Source organism: Panicum virgatum, chromosome 7K, assembly GCF_016808335.1.
Source record: "Panicum virgatum strain AP13 chromosome 7K, P.virgatum_v5, whole genome shotgun sequence".
Taxonomy (NCBI): Eukaryota; Viridiplantae; Streptophyta; class Magnoliopsida; order Poales; family Poaceae; genus Panicum; species Panicum virgatum.
In genome coordinates this window covers 37,697,440-37,721,307 of record NC_053142.1, presented here as the reverse complement: position 1 = coordinate 37,721,307, position 23,868 = coordinate 37,697,440, and the positions used below count along the sequence as shown (strand labels likewise).

Genomic DNA, 23,868 nt, shown 5'->3' with positions numbered 1-23,868 from the left:
GTTGTCCTCCTCTCTATGTAGTCGCGTGTCACTGGAGTGCAGTGTGGATGATGTAAAAAGTCACCGGTCACTCCAAAAGCACACAGAAATTGGACACAAAGGAATTGGACATGCAGGGCCAGGATTACAACAGGGACCCCTTCCCCTTCCCCCAAGTGGTGCCTGCCAATCAAAGCGGAATCAAACGGCTGCCGGAGCCGGTAGCCACCGACCAAATAGCAAATAACTAGTCGAAAATTTAGAGGCTGGGGTTCTCTGCTTTAAGCGGGCACCTTTCGTGTCCGCGTCGTGTCGACTTTGCGGAGGGTGGCGGCACGCGCTGGGCACGGGACGAGAAGCCGAGGCTCCGGCGTGCGGCCACAGCAAGGCAGATTTCTGTGGGCACGCAGCCGTCAGCGCCGGCTTCACAAGTTCATAGCTGACTCTGGGCTGGTGCGACACGCGCTCGTTTAATTTGCCGAGGAGATTATGCAGCACGAATCAGGTAGTAGAAAACATTTTTTTTTGACCAAAGGCATCGTAGAAAACATATCTCACATGTATACTACATATTTTTCAATGGAGAGAGGTCGGTCATAGAGATTGTTGAGATCCCCCTATTCATTTTAAGAAAAAGGAGAGAGATGTGTCATGTATCATAGATAGACTGAACACATCTTCACTGTTGGTAGTTAGTGGTCCTGTGACAGAAATCTTAGTGCTCTTTACCATTGCATATATGACTACGAAGCACAGGCGGTTGCAGAAATGAGCATTTCCAATCAGCAACCCAAGAATGTACATTTTTTACCCCAAAACCAACAATGTACATGTACTGCAACAAAACAACAAAACGGACCAAGTACAAGGCAATCCTATTGAAAATTAATCACACGCAAAGAAAGAATGGTCTGTCGCATAGCAATTGTGCTACCGTGCACTTTGCAGGAGCAAACTCTCCGTCTATCCAATAACCCCAAACTTGCAGAATTGCACCAACTACCTGCCACCTTGTATTTTGAAGCTACCCTGCATGGCTTTGGTCCTCAAAAAGTTCAACCAGGACCACACCAATTGGCCAAACACTGTGCATATCTTCGGTTGAGGGCACAGGGTGTAACGTTGGCCCTCGGTCCATGGAAGAGCAGACGAGACTGCTGAGAGCCATGCCTTACCATTTTTGCTGGAAGCCAGAATGCATGATTGTGGTGTGCCCAGACAATGTTTGAACAGATAACACTGGTTTCACCTGGAAGTTTAAGAGACACCAGAAGCCACAAATTTGGCTCATTCTGAAAAGAATGGAATTGAAACATAATGGAAATTAATATAAGATACACAAAATTTCTACAGAAAAAGGTAGTCAAAAAGTTATGCATTTCGTGATGCTATGGAACAAACCTGAACACAAAATGACTAAGGAGGGCCACTGGTAACGCTCCATATAGTAGGATTTTTGAACTGTGAACATATTGCGTCAGATAAGAACTTTGTAAGTTCCTCTCTTTTAACATCCTTCTCCCTTTTAAAATCAAGATGCCGAACCTGTGCCATAGACGCCAAAAAAGGAGAGTTGATCAGCGCTTCCTCTGCACAATAGTTACTGAAGGTTTCTAGAGCAATAACCAAACAGCTGGTTTCTTGTATTTAAATTTCTGAATAATCATATTTTTTTATGTATCTCGAGTTCACTCTTTCATAAGGTAGTCTCTGCCTCCAATTTCAACATTAGAATACAAGCAGTAAACATGAATTCTGTTAATATCTGATATAACTGGCAATTTGATCATTAATCTTAGTTTCAAAAGCAAATGGATTCAGTGCTCTAGAAACTGGTCATATAAGCTAAACATACTATACTAGAGAAGTTTTGCTAACTAGAAACTACAATTGCCATATAGGTTGCTAACTAGAAATTACAATTGACATATAGGCATATATGAAATGCTTTTAAAAGTTCATACTCACAGTCACAGCACAAACACACAACACAGAAGCAAATAAAATCCAAAGCAGTTGGATAAAAGCAAGGTACAGTCCCTAGCAGTCCAACTTTTAATGTATTTACCTTCACGAGATCTGTCTGTGAGAGACCTGATTCCGTGATAAATACGAGGCATTTGATGTCATGATCACTGGCATATTCATACTGTTCTTGCAGACTTGGGTCTTCCTGAGGAACAAACTGAGCCTGAAAATGGTAAATCTATTAGCAGTGGTCATAATCATAATAACTTCACTCTGCTAGTGATACTTTTAGAACCCACCTTTATGTTAGCTTTCCAAAGCTCTGAAACAAGTTCCATGCGCTCATTTAACAGACCGCCACCACCCTTTGAACACACAAGTACACTGATGCTAGGTTCAATCCTGAATGCCACGTAACTTATTTAGTTTTTAGAGATCAAAGATATTATTGGGAAGAAAAGAATCACTGATACTGGAGAGGGAAGTGTAATTCAGAAGTATCTATGATCACCTGGACAGTAACCTTGGCAGCCCCAGATCAGATGAAGGATTGTTAGGAAGGAATTTCTCAAGTGCAATGCTCACACCAACAGCACCTGGGGGTTTGGATTTCTGCACAGGTCACATCCAATACAATTAGAAGACTGAAATCAGTGGACATTATTTCTCTATTTTCTTTTCATTAAATGAAATGTATTTGTGGGAACAACAGCAATAATTTAACTCCCATGGACAGATACGGGACAATATATAGCATCTGAAAGAGGTCGCTGTACAGTAAGCAAGCTAGGATTTTGTGCCATCTGCATGTAGTTATTCGTTAAAATAGATGCATTCAAGGTATCTCCTTTAGCATACAGGAGGCCTCAAGTACAACTTACATGTGCCTTATCCCAAGCTTGTTCCATCAACCAATCATATCGCCCACCAACTGCCAGCAACTTTTCATGGAAACTTGGTCCATGATTACCTTCTTTTGAGTATACCTGTGTCCAGATGGGGTTAATTGCATGTGCCATATCAAAAAGAATACATAAAATTTTGAAGGAGCAAAGCATGAGCACTAATAAAATGCTTAGCACAATTGACATATGACCTATTATTTCATGACTCGACTAGCATTCCAAGTGTGTATATCTTGTTTTCTGCTCTTTTCAACTATTTTTGTCATCAGTTAACAAAGACAAGGAATAAATATTACATTAGAATGGTATGGTTAATTTTCAGGACAAGGAATAAAATAGGGTTCTCTCCCGAGATAAGTGTGCACTATAAAATGAACAGCAAAACTTTGGAGTGAAAATTGTTAAGGGTATAAGAGTAAATGAGTCAAGGGTAGTTTAGTCTTTTCCTATTGTCTAGGGTTTGGGTGCTCATGTACTATATATACCCCATTTGGGGCTATCCAATACATCCAATATTTCAGCCTCCTTTCCTATCATAACATGGAATCAGAGCTCCAGGTTGTGTAGATCCGGCGCCGCCACCCTCGTCGCCGCTGCGCTGCCCCTGGGAGCATTGATTTTGCTCCTGGGGGCGGCATCTTCAAGCCCCAAATCCATTTTTCCCCTTCCCGTAGCGTCATCACAGCAGTAGCAGCAGCTCGTCAGCAGCCCGTCATCTCGTCGCGCGCCTCCGTCGGTAGATCCGCTTTCCCGCCGGTGGATCCGCTTTTCCCGGCCACCCGTCGCGCGGCCGCGGGCCTCCATCTGCGCGGCCGCCTACCGCCCGTCGCGAACGCTGCCGCGGGCCCTCATCCGCGCCCGTCGCGCAGCCGCCGTCCGCTCCGTCCGTGACGTCCCTGCTCGTCCGCTCTCCGCGTCGTCCCTCCGTCCGCGCGCCTCCGTCCGCGGCCGCCGTCGCGGCTCTGCTCCACCCCCTCTCCACCTCCACTTCCGCGGTTCCACCTCCGCCTCGTCTCCGCTCGCGGATCCGCCTATTGCGGCTCTGCTGGAGGCGCTTCCTCTCCCCGTTGCGGCTCCTCTCCGCACCGCCGCCGGCCCAATCATCTTCCCTGGGCTGCAGATCGGGCGCCGCCTGGCCGCCGTCCACCTCCTCCTGCGCTGGGCCACGGCCTCCTCATCCCTCGTCCGCTCGTTCCCCCCTGCTCCTGCGGCTGGGATTGGAGCAGCAGAGGTCTGTCTGCTCTTCTTCCCCGTCATCCTGCCGCCGGCCATCGTAGAGGAGGTCGCCCCATCCTTGTGGCCTCTGCATCAGCCCGTCACTGGTCCACCTGCATCAGCAGCAGCTCGGTACTATCTGCAGCAACCCACGATGCTTTATTTGCCTGTCTCTTCTTTCTGCAGAGGCACATGGCTTCCTGATGTTGGGCTGCACACCAATGTGCTGCTCTTGGTGGAATTTGCCAATTGCCTGTGGCAATCTGCTGCTGCTATCACCTATTTGTTTGCTTGCTGCTGCTTCGTATAAGTCCATCCATAGTCCCATTTTGCTTGTTGCCTTGCTGCTGCTTCTATCCATAGTATATTGTCATATCCAAGTCCAGTTATACATCTCCAGTTCGTCAATGCCGTGCGTGTCCACCATTTCCTTATCAAATCAGCCCATATCTTGTTTTTATTTTGGTTAGCTAAGTCCCGTCGATTTAGCTAATCACATCATCATTGTTGATGCGATGTTTGCCCTCTTGGTCCCTTTCGGAGCCATTTTGCTCCACGTCATGATCAATGGCCGTTTATTCGTCGTCATCATCACACATCCTCCTGCTTGCCGTCTTGCAGCAGTGATCTCTCATTCTCCTCTCCGTTTGGCTGGTTTGACACATCTCAAGTTATTGTCAAGTTCAAGACTCCAAAGCAAGGCTCGTGTTTGAGGAGTTGATGTACTGGTTTGTGAAGACTCGGGCTATTCGCTGAAGTACGGTTGTGAAGGCGATACCCGCTTGTGGAGGAGATCCTTTTCTACATCGACATATTCAAGAGTTGCACGCTTCGACGACATCTTTGATTTTGGACTTCGGATGTATCTTGTATCAATTTCATGTTTATGTTTGAGTCTAGTGCTTAGTGTCAACTCTCCAAATGCAACGACATTGCATTCACGTTGCATTTGAGAGGGGGTGTTAAGGGTATAAGAGTAAATGAGTCAAGGGTAGTTTAGTCTTTTCCTATTGTCTAGGGTTTGGGTGCTCATGTACTATATATACCCCATTTGGGGCTATCCAATACATCCAATATTTCAGCCTCCTTTCCTATCGTAACAAAAATAAATCTGAAGATGCAAGGTTGTAGTACTTCACCTGGAAAAACAAATCTGTATAGTAACATTCTGAGGGAGGCATGAGGACATCAATAGTAACTGGTTCTACACTTCTACCAACCATACTCTCAAACATTTCAGAAGTGCAGATAGATCATCAAGAGCCTTGCAAGCAGATTTATCTATAGCAAGAAATTCACAGTAAAGACAATTAAATATTCCAGCCCTCAGATTTAAGCAGCTAATGAAATAAAGATTAAAGAATCACTACCATAGAACAGGGTCCCTCTTAATCTAGCAAGTACTTGATCTGCAGAGCCACAAAACCTCTGATCTGCTTTATGTAGCTTCTCAACAACTTCTTCAGAAAGTCGGAGATCCTGGAGCATTTGATAAACCAGCCCACGTCATCAAAACTATTTGCTGAAATGCTAAGTTTTCTTTAAATGATGTTCATATCCATAATAATATACCACAATCACTTAAATAAAAACAAAAAGATTCCCAGTAAAAAGCATTTATAACCACAGCAGCACAGTTCTACAAGTCCAAAACGAATCTTTTGGTTGGGGCGTTGGGCTTTTCTGAATAAGATTGGTTGGGTGTGGAGAAGCAAGCTCATTTATCCAAGGACACACAATGTAACACAGATGCCAACTTTTTCCACGAATCCAAGTGTGAACTGCAGTTTCCACATTGTGCTATTGAAGAATGCTCTTATAAAGAGGAACAAATGTTATGAAGCTACTCCTCCGATAGTTCATTGTACTGTATCATTATGTAAATGCTTCTAATACCTGCAACAGTTGCCCCCTAATCAAACTCCACTGTGACTTGCGGTCAGCCTTATTTGGCCAATATTGAACAAGAGTTGAAGATAGAAACTGAAAACAGAAAAGAAAGTATCAGCTAATATAATCGCAAAAGTTTCAGAAACAGATAAGGCAGAAGATCATACCTCAGCAACATTTTGTCTTCGTTCCTGAGAAACTCCTGCCCAGGAGCAAATTGCTTCAGCAAGTTTGCCATGATTCAGACGTATGACTAGTGCCTTGGGATCATAAAAACGGGTCCCAAGGTCCAAAGCCACCTATCATCACAAAGAAACAGTTACTACAACACAAAACTCCATTTTTACTATTAAAATGCACCTTCCAAGATAGTTTTACCTCTTCAAATGATTTTCTTAAAAACAAAGATAAGTAATAAAAAATATCATAGCAAGAACACAAGACAGCTTGTCATGTGGGGATATGCTACCTTAATGATTTCAGCTTCTGGTATTGGTGAAGCACCGCCAACAATGTCAAAATCCCCCTAACAGGATATCAGCATTATCTTTGAGAAGGATTTCTTCAATTATTTTGTAAGCAAAAGAGTCAAAAATGAAGGGTGCTAACTTTAAAAATGTTTGTGTCTAAATGGCAATCCCGTCTATTTAAAGCATGTACCTGAAGAAAACGATAAGGAGTTGAATGGCCAACAGCTCTTCTATGAACCCATGATATTTCATAACGCTTGAATGATGATGTCTGCGGATGAATTTGTGAGTAGATCGGGAGAGAAAAAAGAAAGAAAGCAAAGGTGTCATATACTCATGCTTTCAGAAAATCCCAAAACAGTGACTTGACAGATGGCTACTTGACCTTGCCACGATCAAATGGATTTTTCCCTGGATCCACTACAGTATTAAATCCCTTAGAAGTTGAACTAACAAATGTGGTGACACAACACGCACATTCAAATTTGTTGTTGTTTTCGGTCAAAAACAAAAATTAAGCCACCTTCTAGAATAAGTGTTTCAAGCCACGGACACAAAAAGCAGTCAGTGCACAATCTACGAGTAGGGTAGTACTATATTCACCAAGAAGTGATTTACTTGTACTGTGAAGCCATGTCTCAACTTTTGACCGCAAATATACAACCAACTTCCAAGAAGTTTTCACTTGATTTTTTTTCTAGTATATATTTTTTTAATTAAATTGGCTAGTATTTCCTAATATGCGCATATAATTATAGAACAATGTTCTAAAATATATACTCCCTCCGTCCCAAAATGAAAGTAGTTTCATTTTTTTTTCTAAGTCAAACTTCTCTTACTTTGACCAAGTTTAAAGAAAACGCACAAACATCTACAACATCAAATAAGTTTTGTTAAATACACCATCAAATGTCTTTAGTGCATTTATTTGTATTTTTCGATGTTAATATATGTTTATATAAACTTGGTCGAAGATTAAAAAAAGTTTGACTTAACAAAATTTAACGACCTACATCTTGGAATGGAGGGAGTACTACAGACTGCATCAGTGTCCAAAATGACAAGTAAAACAAAAACAGAGATAGTTCGTAGTTGAAACATGCCCCGTCTAAAAACTAAACTATTATGTAAGAAAAAAGGTAACGAGTCAAATAGAGTTGAAATATGCATGCATGAGATATAAAAAAACAAAATAGAAGCATACACGTTCTCACAAGTGAAAACACAAAAAGGACACCAACTTGCCACAGACCTGATTACCAGCAATTGACATAACAAATGGTGTTCGCAGTTCATAGCAAAGTTCTAGCATCTCTCCTCCTTGAGTTAAGATTTTCACTGTCTTTTCCCTAGAAAATTGTAGGCAATAGCATCAAATTCAGTGCAGAGTGTTAGTAAAAAATAGGTATCACTTGTCGGCTTCTCTCTTAGAACAAATATCCACCAGCTATTACTCCGAAGCAAACAAAACATGAGACATTTAAGTGGTATAGAAATAACATACCTATTTTCAGTAAAACTTCCTTCCAAAGTATGCAAGGGAGATATTTGGAACCTTTTAGCACAATGTCGCTTGAACACCTCCTTGGCAACCTCAATGATAGTATCCAAAAGTTCACTGTTATCAGTGTTACCAGTGGACTTTTTGCTGCTTTCATGTTGGCATTGCATTTTGGAAATCAGCCTGTCCTCATTAAATATTGTAGATATAACACGGTCATAAACATATGAGTCCTCTGGTGTCTGTATCATTCTAAGCACATCTGTACCAATTGCCAAAAAGTAGTGAACATAAATCCGTCAAACAGATGAAATTGGCACTTCAATTATAGGGCCAGGCTCAGAGATGTAGACAGTAGACGACAGGGAAGGCTAGTGTGGCTCCAGCACTTCAAATATATGAACTTAATAGTATTGGCAGTGTCTATTTACAAAAAAAAGAAAGCTTTAAGATTAGGTTTAAACTCTAGATAAAATGGCGTCAAAGTGTCAAACATACCAATTCATTTAATAAATAGTGGACACACGGTCTGCATATGAGCAGCCAAATCAACTCACAAACAACAAGGATAGAGCGTTGATTTGTAATTGGACTTTTCTTCTTCTCTTAATACAAAGATACGCAGCTCTCCTGCGTATTCGAGAAAAAAGGATAGAGCACATCACAGGTGCCTAATATACGAGACAAGTAGGCCTCTTATACTCTTATAGGCAGAAGGCCATATGAAAAGAGCAGAAACCTAAAATTCATCAATCCAATTTTTTTTTAGCAGTCATCAATTTCAATCAACAATCAAGTCATAACCTGTTCTTTCGGTGATAATGAAGTAATATTTTAATGACTTACCATTTAGCCATTCGTCTTCCATCCGAGGAGGCAGTTCACTTTGCAAGACCTCAACAGCAGATGGACGGTCAGATGGGCTTGGAGATAGTAAGCGTCTTAACAGGTTTAACTGGGCAGGAAATTGTGCTGCCCATGATTTTGGAAGATCTCCCTTCTGCTTAAGATCAGAAAGAACAAGATGCCTTTCCATCGCTGTGGCAAATGGATGCCAAAGCTCAAAGAATATAACTCCCAAACTGTACATGTCAACCTGACAATTGACATAAATAAAAACCACATTAAAAGGAAATATCGTCATATTACCAAATGTTTAAAACCATGGGTAGGAGATTAGGAGCTCTAAATTCATTTCAAGAATAAGCAAATACTCTGTACACAAAGGGGAAACATCAGAAAAAGGAAAAACAAATACTAAAACCTATCCCATAGGGCAGACCAACCACATTTCACAACTAGATGTTTTTTGTTCATTTTTTAAGCGAAAAAATACCAAGCAATCTGTTCTAACCTTTTCATTTATCTGTGGCCATTTCTGCTCTACCTCAGGTGCAGTATAAAAATAGGTACCAACTTGACCGGTTCCATCCATTGAAACACCCATTGCCTCAGTAGGAAGATATTGGTCATGATCTAGCTGCTCCAGCTTCAGAAATTTGGCTAACAATGACAAAAATATTTTCAGCTGAGACTTTTTTTTTCAATCACTTTTAGATTAGTGCAAGTAATCATGATTACATAGTAAAGCACTGGCAGCTGAAACATCACTATTAGAGTATATTTGGTAGTTGTAGATATATGTATCGTAGACTGCCATATGTATCCCGGGGAGTCTTGCCCCCCAAGTCATGTACTCTTATATATACCGGCCGAAGCCTCAATGCAATACAACCATCAATCCATTACACAAATTCTATCCCTTCTACAATCACAAGCTAGAACAGTGTATTCCTTTGACAATATAATTACCAATATTCTAGAAAGAAACAACTGAAGCTGGAAAGTGGAAACTTCATATGACCATACTGGCCACACTGTCTCCACTCAACAGGCACATTGAGAACTATCTAACTGAGTTTGCCAATACCACATGAAATAGGGAAATAATGACAGCAGCATTTCATTCTATATGACTCGTACCATAGAAGCTTACAGGTTTCATCTTAAAACCTCATATTTAGAGCTATCAGGTAAATAAATCAATAAAAAAAGAATACTACACGATATCAACAACACTATATGACAAATAAAAATATTTACATACCTATATGATTTTACATGTATGATATTAAAAGATATCAATCAAAAGAAGAAACAAAATATCAGCAACAATTGCTTCTTATACAACATTAAATGATTTTTTGTTTATTGGTACACAGCACTGAAAATTAGAATAAAAACAAAAACCAGATTGAAAAGACATGCCAGTTCTGGATATCATCATGTACTGTACATACCTAGACCAAAATCCCCAATTTTAATATCATTGCGAACATCAAAAAATATGTTGCTTGGAGTCAGGTCACGATGTATGATTCCTTGACTATGGACATGAGCTAGACCTTCCACAATTTGTCGAAATAGGTGCCATGCATGATCAACATCAAAAGATGAACTGTATGTCTCAAAATCCTGTCGCAGGGTCCTTTTAAAAAACAGTAGTCCAAAAAAGGTTAGGTACAGAATAATTATAATCTATATCTTACTGTAGAATGGCATTCAATGACTGAAGATGCAGAAAGAAAGATCACACTGCCCAAAGTTCCAACAATTCAAAATAAAAGCCCCATGAGAACCCTTCAAAATTATATCCCTGCAAATATTAACTATTTAACATAGACCCTCCGATACTTTTTAGAAAACATTTCTGATCCGGCAAAAACCAAGAAAATGATTGAAGGAAATGACAAAAGAACCCCATATTACAGTCTCAGGGATAAGAAATTTTTTAATAATATTATTAAGAGTGAGGTCTTTTCGATGGAATCAGTGTAGTGTGCCTTGATAAATTATAATAAAATTTTAATATATGGTTCAAGCATCAGGAGTTTCTCGACAAAGTTAACACAAAATAAACATTGGTGAAGAGACCGCAGCACAGCTTTACTTAGTGCATAGCTGCGTAATGAAACACACCTAGGACAATACTCCATTTGGATGTACAAGTATGTGGATTCCTGCTTATTTCCACCACCTGCATCTGATAGGCTGATGTCGTCATAACTAAAGATAGAGCTCTCAGCAGTGCGGGATCCACTGGCATTCAAAATATTATGATGACCGTATTCAGTTTCGACCCATGCCTGGCATCTCAATGACAGGTGTCAGACTTGGCCACACGTTGAGTAAAACGATTTCATTTTGAAGCAATAAACATCAGCGGAGATGATCACCTGGTAATAACGGACAATATGTTGATGTTGCAATCGTGAGAGTGTGGCTACCTCTCTGAGTACCTTGCAAAAATATTAATGAGAAACATCAAAAAGGCCATAACAGATGTGCTGGAGCAAACTCCTTAAAAAGAGATGTAAAAAAAAGGACCACATCCACATGAGTTACTGTCTTACTGATGAGTAGATACTATATTTGTAAACCTCATTAATTGTAACAATTCCTATAATCTATAGGGAGGCACAATGCCAGTAATAATATCAAACATACCTATTGGTCAGCTAATGCCTAACTGGCTCATTACAAGAATTGCAGAAGTGGCATGAATTTACATGTTCTAGCCAATGGCATAGTTGAATTGACTGGTCCAAGCTAAATAAATAGAAATGTAAAGATGCTTAATATACAAAAAAAAAAGAAGTTGACTGATAGAAATTAGAAGCAATCTTTTCCATTGCTTGCACCATCGAGATAATCCCCAAACATGAACATAGAAAGGATGCAACAACTGCATAAAGCAAAAATCCGTTTCTGACAATAGAACTTGATTGAATATATACAAACCTTAAAATTTTCTCATTCACTTGAGGACTTCTATCCTTCAGGCGTATCTTTTTTACAGCATACTGCCGTCCATCTAGCTTGTTTTTGCATAATGCAACACGACCAAAGCCCCCCTGACCTGTACAGATGATATCTTAAAAAGTCATGCTAATTGATGAAAATACACACGGGCGGTTAAAACTGCAACTCATACAATTCAATACTAAAGGTGAGACCTTCATCATTACTCAGGTAGGAGCCACACCCTGGGCCTCTGGGGCTCCAGGGGTGTAAGCCCAAAAACCTGTTCCATTGAAGTTTTACTGTAAGAATTCAAAATAACATGGACCCAGCCATGAGTAACGGGCCCAGCCAAGGCCCAGACCATTTCTAGTTCTGCCATAGTATATCTATCCACTACCATGAGCAACAGCAGAATTTAATATCAAGCATATTCATAACGAGTACCAATTATCACACAATAAATACAGATTGTCACACATAAAACAGTACATCACCAACCCACACTACAATGATTCACAAAGACCGAACAACGGGGCTACCAAAAAATCATTGGCTCTAGTTGGTTAATATAGGGTTGGCTAAGTACCTTTGGGCCAAGAGCTAGTAACAGAAGGCAAATAGTAATAATAGTAAAAAAAAGAAAAGGCCAACTTCAATGATTGACAACAATCAAGCAAGGGGTTTATCCTCAGGTCTGCTGGTGCTAGTTACCTAGTTGTTGGTGTATATTGAGCCCATGTATAGAGGCCCATTTAGAGGCCCATGTATAGGAACTATATATCCCACCCTTCTAGGGTTTGAAGGAATACATCCATTATTTCCCTCCTACATGGTATCAGACTTGATTTTTTTCCCTCTCCTCCCTACCCAGCCGCCGCCGCCGCTCCGCCGCCCCCGCCCCTCCCGGCGCCGCCCCTCCTCTCCCCTTCCTCCTTCCCTCCCCTTCCTTCCTCCCCTGCTCCCGGATTCTCCTCCTTGCCGCCGGCGCCGGATCCTCTCTGATCCAGGCCGCCGCCGCTGGCCCTTGGCGCGGCCCGACCGCCGCCGCCCTGGCGGTCCTGCCCGCCGCCGCCGCGGCGGACGTCGCCGCCGGCCCCCTGCTGCCCGAGCAGGGGCCTCCCATGCCGCCCCAGCAGCTGCTCGACGCCGCCGCCGCTGCGGGTGCAGGCGCGGGGCTGCAGGACGCCGCCGCCCAAGGTCCCCTGCGCCGCCCCCTACAGGACGCTACCCAGCAGGGCCCCCTGATGCCCGCCGTCGCCGCCGCCGCAGCTGCTGGCGCGGGGGCTGCGGGGGCCCAGCAGCGCGCCGCCGCCGTCGATCCGGCCGCTCTGCAGGCCGCGGCGCAGCTGATCCGGCCGCCGCTGTGGCCCACCGCGCCGCTGTCGCGGCGGGCAAGAAGCCTGCCGCCGACGCCGCGCCTGACGCCGCGTGGTCTGGCCTCGGGATGTCTCCCGCGGATGCGCCACTCGCCGCCGCTGCTCTCCGTGGGCAGCAGGCCGACACCGCTCTCGCCGCGGCCCTCCTCGCCGCCAAGTCGGAGGCTTCGGCGGCCCAGGAGCAGGTCCGCATGGCTGCCCTTGCTTGGGAGCACGAGCGCGCTACGGCCGACGCCCTCGCTCTCCGGATCGCCGAGGCGGAGCACTTCTTTCGAGCCTCCTCCGGCCAGCTGCCTGTCGTCCCCGAGCACGGCCCTCCTCTGCCCACCAGGCCCCGCCCGTTGGATCTGGACCCCGGTACGACCCGACCGACCCCATGGTCGCCCAGCTCCACCTCTAGGCCGCCGCCGTCCAGAACATCAGGGCCCTGGTCACCGTCCTCCTCGACCCCACGTCCTCCTCCTACGGACGCTGGCAGGACCAGGTCCTCCTCACCCTCCACCGCTACGCCCTCGACGACCACGTCCTCGTCGACTCGCCGATCGAGACGCGGGACGTGGTGTGGCTGCGCCTCGACAGTGTCGCCCTGTCCTGGATCTTTGGGACCATCTCCCTAGATCTTTAGGACCTCGTCAGGACCCACGGTGGCACTGCGCGACAGGCCTGGGTGGCGCTCAAGGGGCAGTTCCTCGGCAACGCCGAGTTCCACGCTCTCCAGCTCGACGCCACCTTCCGCACCTTCGAGCAAGGGGACCTCTCTGTAGGTGAGTTCTGCCGGAGGATGAAGGGCATGGCCGACGCTCTTCACGACCTCGGGTGTCCGGTGTCCGATCGGGTCTTGGTGCTCAATGTCCTGCGGGGCCTGAGCAGCACCTATGACCACCAGAAGAGCTGGATCGCCCGCCAGAGGCCCTTCCCCTCCTTCCTGCAGATCCGGGACGACCTCGCCCTCGAGGAGATCACCAGGGGTCTCGCGCCCGGATCGTCCTCGCCCACCCCCACCGCGCTCGTCGCTGCTCCACCGGTTTCTTCCGCCACTCCTGCCACCTCCCTCCTTGGTGCTGCTCCCGCCGGGCAGACCGGAGATGGGGGGGCGTGGACGTCGGCGGCGGGGGAACGGGGTGGTGGTGGCATTGGAGGCCCTGCTTCTGGGGGTTCCCGCTCCCGCTCCCGCCCCTGCCCCTGGAGGTACGCCCTGGCCATCCTTCAGCAACCTATGGTCAGGGGGCATCTCGATGTGGCCGTTCCAGGGTCCGGGCGGGGGGCCTCGTCCTCAGCTCCAGCCGGCGGCCATGTTCACCGATGGTGCTCTCCTCTTCGCGCCGCCCTGGACCCCGCCCGCTCAGCCCAGCCAGCAGTCGATCTGGCCTGGGGGGTGGGACCAGGCCGCTCTGGCGCAGTCCTTCAGCACCATGGGACTGACGCCCCCGGTCAGCACCGAGTGGATCGCCGACTCGGGTGCCTCCTTCCACACCACCTCAGATGCCGGTATCCTCTCTTCTGTCCGACCCCACACCTCTCTTTTCCTTCTTACATCATGGTTGGTGATGTATCTTGCCTTCCTGTCACTGCCATGGGTTCTGCTCCAGGCTCTTTTCGTCTTCCTAATGTTTACTGCTGACAATTCCTGTTCTATCGAATTTGACTATTTTGGTCTTACTGTGAAGGATTCGGCTTCCCGGCGTCCGCTCCTCCGATGTGACAGCCCGAGGCCCCTTTACACTCTTCGGCTTCCTGCTTCCGCTGCTCCGCCTTCGGCTTCTTCTTCTTCGTCTGCTGCTTTTGCCGTGACGCCTTCTTCCACCACCTGGCACCGCCGGCTTGGACACCCCGGCCGCGACGTTTTGGCTCAGCTCAATCGTAGTACCGATGTTCCATATACTAGGGCTCCTGCTGAGCACCTCTGTCATGCGTGCCAGTTAGGTCGTCATGTTAGACTTTCTTCTTCTTCTTCGCATGCTGCGCATGCTTTTGATCTTGTTCACTGTAACCTGTGGACATCTCCTGTACTCAGCATGTTTGGCAATATATATTATCTAGTCGTGGTGGATGATTTCTCTCATTACTCTTGGACTTTCCCTTTGCGCGCCAAGTCTGAGACCTTTCCCACCCTCCTCCACTTCTTTGCCTGGGTGTCCACTCAGTTCGGCCTCATCGTTAAGGCCGTCCAGTGCGACAACGGACGTGAGTTCGATAACTCCACCTCCCGTTCCTTCTTCCTCTCTCGGGGTGTTCAGCTGCGTATGTCTTGTCCGTATACCTCTCCTCAGAACAGCAAGGCTGAGCGGATGATTCGCACGACGAACGACGTCGTGCGCACCTTTCTGATCCAGGCCTCTCTGCCCCCGCGCTTCTGGGCTGAGAGCCTCCACACCGCCACCTACTTGCTTAACCGTCTTCCGACCACTGCTTCTCCTGCTCTCACTCCACACCACGCTCTTTTCGGTACGCCTCCTCGCTACGACCACCTTCGGGTCTTCGGGTGTGCGTGTTACCCTAACACCTCCGCCACCGTTTCTCACAAGCTGGCGCCCCACTCGACTCGTTGTGTGTTCCATGGGTACTCCCCTGACCACAAGGGGTACCGATGCTTTGACCTCACCTCTAGCCGCGTTCTGATCTCCCGACACGTCGTCTTTGACGAGTCGGATTTCCCCTACTCCACCTCTTCCACACCTTCTGACCCCGAGTTGGATTCACTGTTTTCAACTGATCCGGTGGTTCAGCCACCGTTACTTGTCTATCCTTTCCCTGTAGGTTTTCCCGGTACACCAGCACCGCTTCTGGTGATCCTTGCTGCGCCGAGCGCGGCCCCGATGCCCGCGGTCACACCACGCGCGGCCCCCGGACCTCCGGTCGTGCACCTGCGCCACGCGCGGCCCCGGTGCTTTTCCCTGCACCTGCGCGGTACGCTCAGCCGATGCAGGTGTACCGGCGTCGTTCGGCGCGGACACCGGCGCCGCAGCGGTACGCTCAGCCAGTACAAGTGTACCGGCGTCGTTCGGCGCCGCCTCCGGCTTCGGAGGCTCTTGCGACGCCTACACCGGAGCCGCCGCTGCCGCCGGCTCCCTCTCGAGCCGAGCCGGCGGTGTACCACCCAACAGTCATCCATCGGGATCCTCGGCATATCCATCCCATGGTGACTCGGCGGATGGCGTCTCCGGCCGCGACTCTCTCCGCCACCGAGGGAGAGCCGCGGGTCTCTGCGGTATGCACCTCTGTCCGCGACGCCTTGGCGGACCCTCACTGGCGTCGCGTGATGGAAGAGGAGTACGCGGCTCTTCTCGCCAACCAGACGTGGGACCTCGTGCCGCGTCCGTCTGGTTGCAATGTGGTGACTGGCAAGTGGATCTGGACGCATAAGCGTCGGGCTGACGGCACACTGGAGCGCTACAAGGCTCGCTGGGTTCTCCGGGGGTTCACCCAGCAGCCTGGTGTGGACTATGATGAGACCTTCAGTCCAGTGGTGAAGTCTGCTACTGTGCGCACGGTCCTCTCGCTTGCACTTTCTCGCTCTTGGCATGTGCACTAGCTGGATGTGAAGAATGCGTTTCTTCACGGCACTCTGTCAGAGACAGTCTACTGCTCTCAGCCAGCGGGATTTGTGGACTCTAGTCGTCCGGACATGGTCTGCCGGCTCAACAAGTCTCTATATGGTCTGAAGCAGGCTCCTCGGGCTTGGTATTCTCGGTTCGCCACGTTCTTGCTGACATTGGGGTTCACCGAGGCCAAGTCTGACACGTCTCTCTTCATCTACTGCCGTGGGGATGAGACTGCCTATCTGCTGCTCTATGTCGATGACATTGTGCTCATAGCCTCCAGTCAGCAGTTGCTTCAGAGTGTCATCTCCTCTCTGCAGCAGGAGTTTACTATGAAGGATCTTGGTCAGCTCCACCACTTCTTAGGCGTCACTGTTGGGCCTCGCCCGTCTGGTCTTCTCCTTCACCAGCGGCAGTACGCACTTGATATTCTGGAGCGGGCTGGAATGACTGATTGCAAGCCCTACTCCACTCCTGTCGACACTCAGGCGAAGCCGTCTGTTGATCTGGGTGATCCGGTGGCTGATCCTACTGCCTACCGGAGTCTGGCCGGCGCTTTGCAGTACCTCACCTTCACCAGGCCGGACCTCACCTACGTTGTTCAGCAGGTCTGTCTCCATATGCATGATCACCGGGAGTCACACCTTGCTGCGCTGAAGCGTCTCCTCTGCTACGTCCGTGGCACTGTGGACCTTGGCCTGGTTCTTCACCGCTCGTCCTCTGCTGAGCTGGTGGTCTACACCGACGCTGACTGGGCTAGCTGTCCGGATACTCGCCGCTCCACTTCCGGCTACGCCGTCTTCCTGGGCAGCAAACTGGTCTCCTGGTCGTCCAAGCGGCAGCCGGTTGTCTCCCGCTCCAGTACCGAGGCGGAGTACCGTGATGTCGCTAACAGCGTGGCGGAGGCGTCTTGGCTACGACAGCTCTTGGCGGAGCTCCACAGCCTGCTCGCCAAGAGCACGCTCGTCTACTGCGACAACGTCAGCGCCGTGTATCTCTCCACCAACCCCGTCCAGCATCAGCGGACGAAGCATGTGGAGATCGACCTGCACTTCGTGCGCGACAGAGTCGCCATCGGCGATGTTCGGGTACTCCATGTCCCGACTACCTCCCAGTTTGCCGACATCTTCACCAAGGGATTACCCTCCTCGACCTTCTCGGAGTTTCGCTCCAGCCTCAATGTAGCAGGTGGCTAGTTGTGGCTGCGGGGGGGTATTTGCCCTTTGTACTCTCTTCTTGTCCAGTCTTGAACACCGCTGCGTCGGTAGTTCAGACTGGGGGGGTCCTTTTGTGGTCTCCAAGATGCAATTTTGTCCATTTTCTCTAACAATTTTGTTTCAAAATTATGAATATACTATGATCATATGAAAGTGATCTTGATGACCAATATCCTAGTATAACATTTATTTTCAGAGATTTTTAGGAACAAAGGGTATTTCAGTAATACTTCATTTATTTAAACATAGAAAACACGTTGAGTAATACATCCTGAATTACACAATAAAACATTACTGATGGAAATAAGATACTCACCAAGTGAACGGAGTTCCTCAAAATCATTCAAATAACGGGAATTCGGCATAGATGATGAATTATCAGCTCTCCAAAACAGAGAGCACTCTGAAGAGATCTATTTGTGAATGCCATCAGAAAGACAGGTAACAATTAGAGATGATCAACACTAGATTATATTGGTAGGTGTAAATCATGAATTAGTAGAAGATAAACAGGTCTGACTTACTATTTGTTGCCCGAAAACATGACTGAATGTTTCCCCAAAAACAGGAGAGTCAGATATTAAATTCTTAGCCCACTCTGAAAGAACCTGGTTAATACAAAAATAAAGAGATAGATCATTCAGTTAGAGTGGCGTCAAAAAGAAATAAAGAGCAAGATAAAGACAAAAACTATACGCACCCCTATGTTGCATAGCTCTGATGATATTGCTGGCAAAGCAGCTGAAAGAGAATCCTTAGACGAACAGGCTATCCGAAGCAGGTGTACCTAATTAAGATACTAAACAAGTTTCAGTAATTAAGGAGAACATGTCACTCAAAGGGTGATGTGAAAACAAAAAATTACCAGAATTAAATCCCTCTTCTTATTCCTTGAAGCATCATCTAACATATCTGAAACATAAGATGACGCATTTGAGGAGCTAAAGTCTGAATCACAATCTTCTTCATTCCAAGCTTCGTCTGCAAGGTCAGCATCCTACCAGTATTGATCAATATGCAGCAAGATTAGGAATGAATCATAACCTTATCTACTTAAATCAATTGTAGGCAGGCTACCAAAACTAAGAAGGTAAATGTTCAAAAGTAAAGCAGAAGCAATAGTACAAATTACATGGTGTGACCTTGAAAGACATGGTCACAAATTGATTAGCATGGCAATATGCCAAGTTGCAAAGCACATGCACAAGAATTTTGTACAGTCAGAATGATACATATGTTGAGACTCCTCATGTTACACAAAAAGGCATGCCAGTGCAAATCAGTCAAGTGTGTCAAGACAAACACATCAAGTAAAATTGATAGTAGAACATAACTATTTAAAAAGCTCCATCACAAATAAAAGCAATAACAAAGAATTCAACTCAAGTTTAGGATAATTAACAACTCTTGGCAAAAAATAAATTTAGAATTGACATACAAGTCAGTATACAGATGGTTTCCTCCTATCCAAAATAACAGTATTCTCATACTAGGCTAATCCTCGTGCGACCTAGGCTAAATTTTCCCTTGTAAAATATATAGAAAGAGTAAAATACACCTGGGGTCCTAAAACTTTTCCCAGATTCTCCTAGGTCCATAAACTATAACAATGAGCATCTAAGTAGGGAGTTCTTAAACTTTTCAGGTGGTTCACTCTAGGTCCAATTGTGGACCTGAAATCTCATTTGGGATGAACCACTTAAAGTTGAAGGACCCGGATGCTCATTTTGAGAGGTCATGTACCTATATTAGAATCCAGGAAAAGTTTTAAGGACACTGGTTGCAGTTTACTCTTATAGAATGTGATGCCATAGTTGATCTATGAAATAGATTAAAACAAAATGAACCTGCAGAAGTTCTGTATTATTACCTCAGGCTCACGTAGACTGCTCGAACTCCTTTCTGGAGTATCTGATGTATTTCCCGCATTGCTAGTCGACAAGGTTTTGCTATCATTTTCAGTGTCCTCTGCCACAACATGTAAATTCGGAGCTGCCTCCTGTATGACACCATGCTTTGCGGCACGTTGCTGTTCAGCTTTATCACCAGATGAGCTCTTTGCACGATAAGCCTTATCAGCTGAGACATGAGATTTTTTTATGACTGTTTTCCTCTTGCTTCTAACATTAGTTTTAAATTGAGAGCCAGAATTTTTCCTGCCGCTATCCATTGTCAGATCTGGACCTTGTCGATTCCAACTAGTATCATCATATAATTGACTGTACAGATCAAAGGAGCTATATATGTAAGAGATTCCAGGGTTAGGATCACCACCAAGGCTAACTTTCACATCTACATCAGTAGTTGAGCTCGAACCCAAGCAAGAAGCCTACAACATCAGATAGCAAGAAACCTCGGGCATTATCCAAGAGCAACATATGAAATAATATCATGAAAATGAAAAAGGTTCAGTACAAATAATGCATCACGAATAATTCAAAACAGCTAAAAGCCTAGAATTTTCATCGCTAGTTTCATTATGCATACAACAAAAACAAAGGCCATGAGAAAACTGACTTACAGTGCTTGCTGAAACATGAGTGGGAGTAATCTCGGACAGAAACTCTTGGGCAGCCTCAAACAAATCAAAAATCATAACACGCCCTTCTCGGGAATAAATGTTTGCCTAAACAGATGATGATACATGAGTCAAGGGTGTACTAGGGAAAAAGCAATAATCACAATTGGTCATGCTAAGGGAAAATAAAAGTTCAATTTAGTAAGATATTATGCGATTCATAATTTTGAAGTACAATGCCGGACGAAAAAAAATCTTAATATTTCTGATTCTCTTGACAGACAAACTAGAAAATTGCACTTGCATCTTCATAATTCTTGTCGCTTGGGAAATAAGGAAGAACCACAATGGGTGTGTTTTAAACGGGGAGTCTCCTTTGTGTCAGTACTGTTCTTAGGGCTTGTTTTAACACTGCTGGGTTTCTGTTGGTCATGATTTAAATTATTAGTGGAGCTTCCAATGTAAGTTTGTAATGGTTTGAAGTGGTTCTGTACCATATTTTTCTGATTGAATGACATGATACACAAGTCCTGCATATTCAAGAAAAAAATGTATTTGCGCCTTCATTAAATGTAAAGTGATGGTCGGACAATTAGTTCACACACAAACAAAGCGAGCATAAACAACTTCAGCACTTGCCCGTATATGGAGTAGAAGCTGCCTTGATATGGTCTACAGTCTTGACATGTAACACTTCGCAAAAGGATGCATACACATAGCCTGAACTGTTCTTATAATTTCGCAGCATAGCAGTTTCAAAACGAACAGAGTTCAATGAAACTTACTCCCTCCAGTCACAAATAAGCAATACGTTCAGCGGTTCAGGTGAAGTCAAATATACCTGATCAACAAGAAGTGAAAGCAGCCGATCTGCATCTTCTTTAGACAAGTTTTTTTCAGGAACAACACGTAACTTCGGACACTTGTGGGGGTAACCAGGAAAGCATCTATATTTTTAAATTTTTAATCAAGAGGTAAATGCCTGTCAGTGCAAATAACAAACAAGTATAGGTAATGTTGTTATAGCTTAGATGAAGACACTTACATTACATCAAGAATAGCTGAAACATTTAGATCTTCAAAGCCCATGCCATCAGAATAGGGCCTGTTTAAGTTATTCAGTGGTAACAAGACATCAATTGTTAAATATCAATATTAGAAAATCCATATGTATGTACCATAGATAATACCTGATAGATATGTTAAGTCGGGTCTGAGGTGATGCTGATTTTACTTTGAAGTCCTCCCCTAAAATCGAAGTCCTAATTGATGTAGTACCAGAAGGTGCAGAGAACATACAAACAGAAAAGGGTTAATGAAGGGGCACTGACTAGATTGTAGAGCAGAACTCTGATTGTTTTTCTAGTAAACCAGTTATTCAGTTCCATTTCAAGCTCTAAAATACAAATCCGACACAGCATGTGTTTCTGCTATTAATGCCCGTGTAGACAGTAGACAATAACCGATTTAAACAAGAGTACTCAATTATACCACTAGGAAATAGTAAAAGGTAATGAGAGTATTAGATCAGAAGCGATCGTCAAAACTAATCAGTAGCATAAAAGGTTGGAAAGCGATAACAAATTGAGCTTGGGCACCGAGCCTACAGGTTTAACTCCTCACCAACTGAACAAACGACATGAAATTTACATTCTATTCAGCGTCAATGGCAACAGCTTTGGAACAGGCGAAACGGCAAAACTCTACATAAGCACAGCTGTATTATCACTGAAACGAAGAACAGTAACACTGAAATATGAGACCATGTGGGGAGGACACTGGTAGGGATCGATACACGGCACCGAAACAATCAGCAACGAATGTGAATAATGCATCAATAACAGTAGGGCGATTCAAGTACGCTCCCCTAGACAGGGGACGGCAAGCAATCGAACGATCGAAATGCGGAAGGCCACGCGGCGATAGGGCGAGAGAATCGGTGAGCGCCCAAGGAGGCGGCGGCGGCGTGACTTACAGGGCGGTGAGCTCCTCGTCGAGGGCGGTCTGGTCGCCCTCGAGCTGCGCGGCGTGGTCCTTGGCGGCCTTGCGCCCGGCCGCGCCCCGCTTCTTCTTCTTCCTCGAGCTGTGCCCCATCGGTCAAGCCGGCAGGAGCGCGAGCGGGCGCGTCGCCCTACTCCCCCGCCGGAAGCAAACGGCAGCGGAGGCGGAGGCGGAGGGCGATGGGTGTGAAGCGCGGAGATCTGCGCTGGCGCCTGGCGGGGCGGGGCGGGGCGTCGGGCGGAAGAAGGCGCGGTTTTGCCGTGGGGGTTTGGGATGGATGGATGGGGAGCGCGTCGACTCGAGTCCAACACGACTGAGGCGAGAAAAAAAAACACGACTGTGGCGTGGGCCCCGGACAGGTGGCCCGCTGGGGATGGCGGCTGGCTAGCCAGCGAGATTTTTCGGACGGGGTTTTCCTCGCGACTGCGGATGAGCACGTGACGTCAATGATCGCGAACCCGGCCACTGGCTCCTGCTGCTGTTACTAGCCTACTGCTGGTCATGGGCACTTCCGTGCGCGCGACGAAATGGTTGGCGAGATTTTTCAAGCCGGCGTATTTAGGGTGTGTTTAGTTGGTAAAAAAGTTTGGGTTTTAGAATTGTATCACATCTCGTTGTTATTTAACAAATAATATATAATTATAAATTAATTAATCTTAAAAGATTCATCTCCTGCTAATCAGTTAGACTGTGTAATTGATTATTTTTTCAATTATATTTAATGCTCCATACATGTATATGAAAATTCGATGTGATGGTTACTATAGTAAATTTTTTGGGAACTAAACAAGGCCAGTTCTTTGGGCGCAAAGTTTTTGAAATATACAACACATATTTAAAATATTAAATATAAACTAACAATAAAATAAATTATAAATTCGCATGTAAACTGCATTAAGCTTAATTAATTTGTCAGTAGCAAATATTTACTGTAACACCATATTATCAAATCACAACGCAATTAGACTCAAAAATTCATCTCGCAATTTGCATGTGAACTGTGCTATTGATTTTTTTTCACATTTAATACTCCATGTCTGCGTCCAAATATTAGATGTGACGTTTTTTATCAAATTTTTTTAGAACTAAACAAGGCTGGAACGGAAGTCGACTCTATAATTAGGGAACATATCTAGTGCAAACCACAACTTCGTGAAAACCATGCAAACTATGACAAAAAAATCGTCTAAATTCACACAAAAAATCACACATCTAGATGATATGATGGTACACAATTTTGTAAAATATCTTTTCCAAACTCGACTTCGTCTGTGAGATATAAAAAGAACAAATTTCAAGCCAGAAAGTTATCCAGGTGATTTGTTAGAAAATTGTTATTTTTATATTTCACAGGCGAAATCGAGTTTTTACAAGGTTATTTATCATCATATCATCTACATGTGTAATTTTTTTGTGAATTTAGACGATTTTTTGACGTGGTTTGCACGGATTTTCACAAAATTGTGGTTTGCACTAGATATGTTC

General features: G+C 45.4%; 1 pseudogene across 1 annotated transcript; it reads right to left on the bottom strand.

The window, feature by feature from the left end:
- Nucleotides 1-694: 694 nt before the first annotated feature.
- On the bottom strand, nucleotides 695-22,654 carry LOC120641334 (annotated as a pseudogene). The gene is made up of 30 exons (XR_005662242.1): nucleotides 22,358-22,654; nucleotides 21,573-21,644; nucleotides 21,428-21,487; nucleotides 21,224-21,329; nucleotides 20,386-20,490; nucleotides 19,735-20,193; nucleotides 18,730-18,861; nucleotides 18,565-18,651; nucleotides 18,389-18,472; nucleotides 18,181-18,277; nucleotides 11,730-11,847; nucleotides 11,165-11,219; nucleotides 10,908-11,074; nucleotides 10,229-10,416; nucleotides 9,283-9,431; nucleotides 8,775-9,024; nucleotides 7,932-8,190; nucleotides 7,680-7,776; nucleotides 6,618-6,698; nucleotides 6,427-6,483; nucleotides 6,125-6,256; nucleotides 5,964-6,050; nucleotides 5,438-5,546; nucleotides 5,207-5,348; nucleotides 2,829-2,933; nucleotides 2,459-2,559; nucleotides 2,247-2,349; nucleotides 2,048-2,170; nucleotides 1,381-1,524; nucleotides 695-1,271 (listed from the first exon to the last, which is right to left on the bottom strand). The product of XR_005662242.1 is annotated as an eIF-2-alpha kinase GCN2-like (transcript).
- Nucleotides 22,655-23,868: the final 1,214 nt, after the last annotated feature.